The 8,748-nt window shown below is 41.5% G+C and overlaps 1 pseudogene; it reads right to left on the reverse strand.

The window, feature by feature from the left end:
* Positions 1–268: 268 nt before the first annotated feature.
* On the reverse strand, positions 269–7,850 carry LOC146235987 (uncharacterized; annotated as a pseudogene).
* Between the last annotated feature and the right edge of the window lie 898 nt (positions 7,851–8,748).

An 8,748-nucleotide genomic window follows, 5' to 3' on the forward strand; every position in this document is an offset into this window, starting at 1 on the left:
AAATGGGATCATGGGGCTATCAGTCTGATACTTTTGTAGATAGCCTTGCACATGCTTTGCTACATAGACAAAGAAATGCAACTTTGCAGGGAGTACGTTGGACGTTGTGTCCTTGGGAAAGGCACTTCACCCTACTTGCCTCGGGGGGAATGTCCCTGCACTTACTGTAAGTCGCTCTGGATAAGAGCGTCTGCTAAATGACTAAATGTAAATGTAATGTAATGTGAGTAGTGGATCCTCACAAGCTTCTTCCACTACTGTGAATGTTTTACACTTTGGAGTGGTAAACTTCTTGTCTGCTTCTACTGTTTTCACAAAGGTTCTTAGATGAGGCAACCTTAACATTTCCCACCCATCTGTGAGAGCAGAACTTCTTTGGAAACAGTGATGAACCAGTTATTGTGACATAATCATCCCTTCATGCAGGTGTATAATGAAACAGGCGATAAAATGCAATGTATTGTGTACACTATGTAAGGAACATGTCCCAATTTCAATCAGTTGTTTGTCTGTACATCCCGGTAGAATTTAAGGTTTACATTGGGCCCATCCATTGATATCAAAATAATTTTACTCAAATCCAGCTCTTCTGTCAAGTGCTTGAAATGTTCCAAACAGTTCTCTGCCGTACCGTGCCCCATAAAGGCAGAATCCAAGTAGTGTGTGGAGACCTTGTTTGCAACTGAATCCAGAAACCTAATGTGCACATCCATCTGCTTCAGCTAAGAGATTCATCAAACAGCAAGACATACCCTGAATCTGTTTTCACCTTTTCCAGAAGTTGCAGCTTCACATAAGGAGCAATGCCATGATTAACCATGTAGTATGTCTTCTTTTCACCACAAGCAAACAATTTTGCTATCACGCTGTCTGAAAACATTAGCTGGAATAACGTGGAATTATTTTCAGCACTCTTGTTGGAGTAATGGGATGTAATACTCTTTAAAGTCCAAAGAATTTCAGCCCGCCAAGTATTATTGTTTCTGACCCAAGAATCCAAGTCTCCAGATGTTCCACAAGATTTAGGGTTCTGCAAAAGACGTAAAAATTTAATTACACCAAATGTATTTATTCACGGCAATCTAGTTGGTTGTAACAGTTACAAAGTAATTATTTTAATGCATTCTAATGACTTGCTTGCACTACAACTATTGTTTATATTGTAAAAATGGTTTATCACTCAAATTATAGATATGTGATTTCAAAACATACAGTAAAGAAACACTCAGCCATACACAAAATTGCATAGGAAACGAATGCCCAATGTAGTTAATACATTTGTGACTGAATACCAGAGTTCCTATTTGCTTCAGTAGCTCGTGGTGTAATACAAATGACCCCAATGTTGGAAGTGAGATCCGACTTGAAAATCGCCAGTAATATATTTGTGAATTTGTGACGAATCTGGTGATGGAGGAAGACTGATGCGTGAACGCACAGCTGGGGAACCAGTTAGCGTGGTAACCAGTTGGGCGACAACACCGGCCGCTTAACCTGTGTTTGGCTGCCTAAACAACGCGTATGTGAAGGAACCATCAACAAATTCCATATTTTAAATGTCAAAGTCAATAGCTTTTCAACAACATGAACTAGGAACATAAAAATTAAGTTTAACTGTTCAAAATGTATGCATACACATCGCACAGCCTTTATTTTGTTTATTTTCATGTCGGGTTGTAACAAAATGTTTTTAATTCAAAATAAATCTTCAAACTTCAATAGCTTTTTGGTAATGTGACGTCGTCTTGTGACGAGGTCACACATGTTGCACAGCCTTCAATTTTCTCATTTTCTCATAGTACAGGGACATTCCCCCAGAGCCAAGTAGGGTGAAGTGCCTGGCCCAAGCACACAACGTCATTTTGCATGGCTGGGAATCGAACCGGCAACCTTCTGATTACCAGCCCAATTCCCTAACCTCTCAGCCACCTGACTCCCTCCTTAATACTTCAATAGCTTTTTGGTCATATGACCTATCATTCTGAAATATATTTCTGTGTTCATTGACTATGCATACATGTTGCACAGCCTTTAGTCTTCTCATTTTCACCTCACACTTTTTTCAATTAACTTATTAATATTTCAAACTTCAATAATTTTGGTCATGTCACGTCATGTGACATCATTTGGTCATGTCATAAAAGTGTTCACTGACTAGTTCAATGAAGAGCCAATTAACACGATGCGCGTCTGTCGTCTCAACTTGTTAACTTCTTTCTGGCACAGAAACAGCTGACTAGCTGATTGAAGATGTACGCTGACCTCCAGGAGAAGACCGTATCTAAACCCGTTGTTTAAAAACTGTTTCTTACCCAATGCAAAATAGAATTCCTTACAGCTTACTCATGTGGACAACACACTCTGCAGTGTATGTGTATGTTTAAAAATACTGTTTTTTGTGTTGTCAATAAATATTTGGTGTTAAATGTAGCCTACTGTCTAAAACGGAGGTTGTTCATTTAGTGTAGTCAAGTATGTGTAGAATGTGATAATTAATAGGACTAAGAAATCCATCCCTTTATTACCAAGATATAACATGTTGAATAACTACATAAATGATAATAATATCAATTAGTGCTGTCAGTTTAACGCGTTATTAACGGCGTTAACGCAAACCCAAATTAACGGCGTCAATTATTTTATCGCGCAATTAACGCTCTTTTTGGCCTAGCAAACTTTGTAGTTTTTTTCACATGCTGTTGCAACTACCGACGTTAGAAAAACTACAACACCACACCGGATCTAGCTAGACCGGAAACAAAACAACAGGCACGCCAAACACTCGTTTGGCTTGCGAGCTGGCTAAAGAGTAGTAGCAGAGCCCGTTTACGGATATTAGACATTCTCTGGTAGTAGGCTAACGTTACGTTTTGAGTGGATGACGAGCGCGAGATGCCGAAATGGATGCCAATAAGATTCTGAATGGAAAGTTTGCTTTTAAAAAGTTGCCAAATGGTTCTATTGACAAGACCAGTGATCTGTGTGTTTTGTCGTTGTAAACTGAGCTATCATCCCAGCACGTCCAGTCTGAAATACCACTTGATGGCCAAGCACACAGCTGATGCGAATTCTCTGCCCCCTCGTCAAAGCCAGGCGATTGCAATGTTGTTTTCAATTAAAAAAAATAGTGCTGTCAAACGATTAAAATATTTAATCGCGATTAATCGCATTAATGTCATAGTTAACTCGCGATTAATCACAATTAATCGCACATTTTTATCTATTCTAAATGTCCCTGATTTCTTTTTGTCCCAATCTTTTTTCAAATTTTAATGCTCTTATCAACATAGAAAAGTGGTTCGGATTCCTCTGTGCAAATATTTTTTTTATTGAAAACAACATTGCAATCGCCTGGCTTTGACGAGGGGGAGCATTAAAATTTGAAAAAAGATTGGGACAAAAAGAAATCAGGGACATTTAGAATAGATAAAAATGTGCGATTAATTGTGATTAATCGCAAGTTAACTATGACATTAATGCGATTAATCGCGATTAAATATTTTAATCGTTTGACAGCACTAATATCAATATTAAATACTATTTTAAAAGGCAGAAGATTCTTGTAATCATTACAGAATACTTATTTTTCGGATAAGGCTGCACAACACCTAATACTATGGAGCTTTTTTTCTACTAAACTACAAGAATACACATCAAATACAAATACAAAAAGTAATGATATTCTATAGAAAAGGCTAGATGATAGGACAAATAATCAGAGATATGACAAAAACAAGAACAACGCAATGCAAATGGTTACGCCATTTTAGTGAGTTCTTGTTCCAACTGGAAAAACACTGATTGATAAAACAAGGTGAAGCCAGGAGTCCAGTCTTGTGCAGTGTTGATGTCCTTGGTGTCCAGTTGACCCACGGGATTGCAGTTCATAGTTTAGTACAGCAGACTCCAAAGAGCTGGATCTAGTGATCTGCTTTAACAGCAGGATCTGTACAGAGTTAGTGCTGTGTACAATTGTGCCGGTGCAAGTGGACCATTGTATTCACTCACTCTTGACTGACTCCCTGGTGATGAGAGGGGGCAGTGGAGTAGGCCCACACAATCTCCATACTCAAGTAGTAGTACAAGTCATTGTCAAAGATGCTTTACTGAAAGTCAAAGTGTCATTTGAAATTATGTAATGAAATGAAAGTAGGCCTAAGTAAATAGTAAACTTTTTGTACGAGTATGTATGTACGAAGTATGTACAAAGTATGTGGAATGTATCACATTATCTCCAGTGTCCAGATATGAACTACTTACTAACCGAGAGTGAGGTCATGCCGGGAAATCATCGGGAAGTCATGCCGAGGTTTGATATTTCCAAGCATGACCGAACGGTCGAGGTTAGTAAGTAGTTTATTATATGGCATTTTTAGTTTCTTTTCATTTTGTAAACGAAAATAAATGGTACCTCTAGGCTAATTGTAGCTAGCTCTCAAGTCTTCTCACGCTGTGTTTCATGTGTTGCCTAGAGCAACTCATTACTTTTGATAGAAAGCGGACAACATGGTTCTGCTAAAATGGCTTTAATTTCAACACAAAATAACGACACAAGTGATTAAAAGAGTCTAGTCTTCATCCTCACTTTCGATGACAAATCTTTTCAGCATCATCTGGATAGTAAAACTCAGCAGCTGACTCGTCGCTCATTTTGAAGATGATGTCAGAGGGCAATACGGAGCCGTATTGACCGCTGAGGAGGGCAATACGCGTCTGGCATGACTACCCATTAGCCAATCAGAAAGCTCGTACCGTCGTTGCCATATAATAAACAATATTTAATAATTGTGTCTTGATACCAACAATTTAATGTTCCTTTACAATAAAAGCAGTTTCTTTAGTAGCTTGTGCTTCTCTGAAACTCTGTTGATTACAATGACTGTGTCCAAAGCCATCCTCGTACGTCCTTTTTCAACGTTAATTTGTTTGGTTTATTATCATCGTCGTTGTTGTCATAGCATGTGAACAAGCTCCACAGATATGTCTCTGGGCCATGGCATCAGACTCACAAGAAACATTAATAAGGGGGATGGATAGGGACTTGTAAGATAAATTATTAGGCTATTCCAGTGTCAGCATATAAAAAGAACCAATGCTGTCCCTGGTTCATGGGCCGGTCAATGGGCAAATTGTTATTCTTATCACGTTTTTGTTTTACACCGGCCCAAAAAGTGCTTCAGCCAGCCAGGCATTTGCCCGGTGTGACAAGTTACCAGTCCAGGCCTATTTGACTTTATAGTTGGCCTGGGTTTTACCCCTTAATCCACTTCCTTGGAGTCAAAGGGTTTGGATATGTCACTGTCATTAACATAAATTGTGATTGGATGAGAGTCTCAGCCTCTAAATGGACATGTGCAAATGTACTTTGTTAGCAGTTAAACAGGCCTTTGAAATATACAGGTCACATGACTGGAAAGCTTTTGACGTTTCAAAATTCAGAAATTAATCTACAATAGTGAGAGAGGAAAATCAGAATTTGGTTTTATTCACCAAGGTTAACACAAACACGGAATTTACTGTGGCCGGAAGGTGCAAACAATAAACATATATGGATTTTCATTAAAAACGTATAAAACTACAGTAGTCTAAGTAATCCTAGGAAATAACAATCAAAAAAATAAAAAATAAAAAATAAATATAATATTATTATAATAAATAAATAAAACAATTTAAATTCTAAATGATAAAATATTTTAAAAATATATATAATAATAAGAATATGTATGGGCAATAGTGCAAATAAGTTGGCTTGCGCGTAGTGCAACAGGTGTCGGTTGGACTAATAATAGTTAAATGTCAATGCCTCTTGCTTAGGTTGCTGTCCCCGCGACCCGACGCTCGGATAAGCGGTAGATGACGAGAGACGAGACAAGTTAAATGTCAGTGGGAGTCTTTGGCCTTGTTGAAGAGGCCAGTAGAGGATGGAAAGAAACTGTTGTTGTGGCGTGAGGTTTTGGTCCTGATGGACTGCAGCCTTCTGCCGGAGGGGAGAAGCAACCAGGGTGGGAGGAGTCGTCCACAATCTTCCTTACTCGCCTCAGGGTCCTTGAGGTGTGCAGGTCCTCGAGGGTAGGCAGATTGCAGCCAATCACCTTCTCAGCAGCGCGGATGATACGCTGCAGTCTGCTCTTGTCCTCGGCAGTGGCAGCAGCATACCAGACGGTGATGGAGGAGGTGAGGATGACTCAATGATGGCTTGAATTTATTCATCTGCCGTAGGAAGTACATCCTCTGTTGTGCTTTCTTGGTGAGGGAGCTGATGTCCAGTTCCTACTTGAGGTCCTGGGAGAGGATAGTGCCCAGGAAGTGGAAGGACTCTACAGTGTTGACTGGGGAGTGACGCAGGGTGAGTGGGGCTGTATTCTTCCTGAAGTCCATATTCACTGTCTTAAGACCATTGAGCTCTAAGTTGTTCTGGCTGCAACATGTCACCAGGTTGTTAGCTTCCCAGCTGTAATCAGACTCGTCCCCGTCAGGGAGGAGACCAATGAGGGTGGTGTCGTTTGCAAACTTCAAGAGTTTGATGGATGGATGACTGGAGGTGCAGCTGTTGCTGTACAGGGAGAAGAGCAGAGGGGAAAGGATGCAGCCCGAGGAGATCCGGTGCTGATGGACCGGGAGTCAGAGACGTGTGTTCCCAGCTTAACACACTGCTTCCTGTCTGACAGGAAGTCTGTAATCCACCTTGCTTGTACTGGAGTAGGGCGGGATGATGGTATTTAAGTCAGAGTTAAAGTCCACAAACAGGGTCCTGGCATAGAATGCTGGGGAATCCAGGTGTTGTAGGGTGAAGTGGAGGGCCATGTTAACTGCATCGTCCACAGACCTGTTGGGTCTGTAGGCAAACTGCAGGGGGTCCAGGAGGGGGTTTGTGATGGCTTTGAGGTGTGCCAGCACCAGGCGCTAGAAAGACTTCATTACCAAAGAGGTTAGGGCGACGGGTCTGTAGTCATTATGTCCTGTTGGCCTTGGCTTTTTGGGCACAAGGATGATGGTTGAGGACTTGAGACAGGCTGGCACATGGCATGTCTCCAGGGAGGCGTTGATGGTGGTGAACACCGGAGACAACTGGTCAGCGCAGTGCTTGAGGGTGGCTGAGTCTGGCCCAGCTGGTTTGCGAGGGTTTTGCCTCCTGAAAAGTCTGGTAACTTCTCCCTCCTGAATGTAGAGTCGTCACTGTGGTGATGGGTGGGGGTGGGGGAGGCATCTTTGGTGGGGAGTGCAGTTCAGGACAGACCAATGGTCTTTCAAATCTGCAGTGGAACTCTTTCAGGTCGTTGGCCAGTTGGGTGTCGTTAACGGTGTGGGGGGCTTTGGGCTTGTAGTTGGTGATCTGCCAGAGCCCTGTCCAGACAGAAGTAGCGTCGTTAGCAGAGAATTGGTGTTTTAGCAGTCTCTATGGGGGTGCCACAGGGTTCAATACTCTCTTCTCTGTTTACATCAATGATGTTGCTCTTGCCGCTGGTGATTCTTTGACTCACCTCTATGCAGATGATACCATTCTGTATACTTCTGGCCCCTCTCTAGACACTGTGCCAACTAACCTCCAGACGAGCTTCAACGCCATACAACTCTCATTCCGTGGCCTCCAACTGTTCTTAAACACAAGCAAAACCAAATGCATGCTTTTCAATTGGTCACTGTCTGCACCCGCCTGTCCATCCAGTATCAACACTCTGGACGGCCCTGACTTAGAATACGTGGACAACTATAAATATCTAGGTGTCTGGTTGGATTGTAAACTCTCCTTCCAGACTTACATTATGCATCTGCAATCTAAATTTAAATCTAGAATTGGCTTTCTATATCGCAACAAGACATCCTTTACTCATGCTGCCAAACATACCCATGTTAAATTGACCATCTTACCAATCCTCGACTTTGGCGATGTCATTTATAAATTAGCCGCCAACAATCTACTTAATAAATTGGATGCAGTCTATCACAGTGCCATCCGTTTTGTCACCAATGCCCCATACACTACCCACCACTGCAACCTGTACGCTCTCATTGGCTGGCCATCGCTTCACACCCAACGCCAAACCCACTGGCTCTTACCTTAGCTCATTGGTCACCATAGTAGTACCCACCCGTAGCACGCGCTCTAGCAGGTACATCTCACTGGTTACCCCAAAAGCCAATTCCTCATTTGGTCGACTTTATTTCCAGTTCTCTGCTGCCAATGACTGGAACGTATTACAAAAATCTCTGAAGCTAGAGACTTTCATCTCCCTCTCCAGCTTTAAGCACCAGCTGTCAGAGCAGCTCACAGATCACTGCACTTGTACATAAACAGCCCATCCATCTACCTCATCACAATAGTGTATTGATTTATTTATTTAATCTTGCTCCTTTGCACTCCAGTATTTCTACCTGCACTTTTATCCTCAGTGTTAAACTGTTTTATTTGTAATTACTGTGCTTATTATGTTTGTTTATTCTATGTGAAACTCTGTTGGATGCATTGCCACCGCTCCCATAACGCGCACTACACACTGTGCGTAGAGCACCAAGTCTGAGGGGGCACCAAAAATGTGTCAACTGAAAAATCATCATAGTTATTATAATTATAATGCCGATATTATTTCAGTAGGCCTATATAAATATTACGCACCTTTTAGGCATGTTTATCACAAAACAGGCAAAACAAGAGATATATTTAATTGCTCAAAAAACGTTACGATGGTGCCCCCCCCACCCCCACCCCACAAAAAAACAAATACACACTCAACTTTCCAAGCTCGCCGT

The sequence above is a fragment of the Hypomesus nipponensis genome, chromosome 22 (genome assembly GCF_054491055.1).
Source record: "Hypomesus nipponensis isolate SF chromosome 22, ASM5449105v1, whole genome shotgun sequence".
Classification (NCBI taxonomy): Eukaryota; Metazoa; Chordata; class Actinopteri; order Osmeriformes; family Osmeridae; genus Hypomesus; species Hypomesus nipponensis.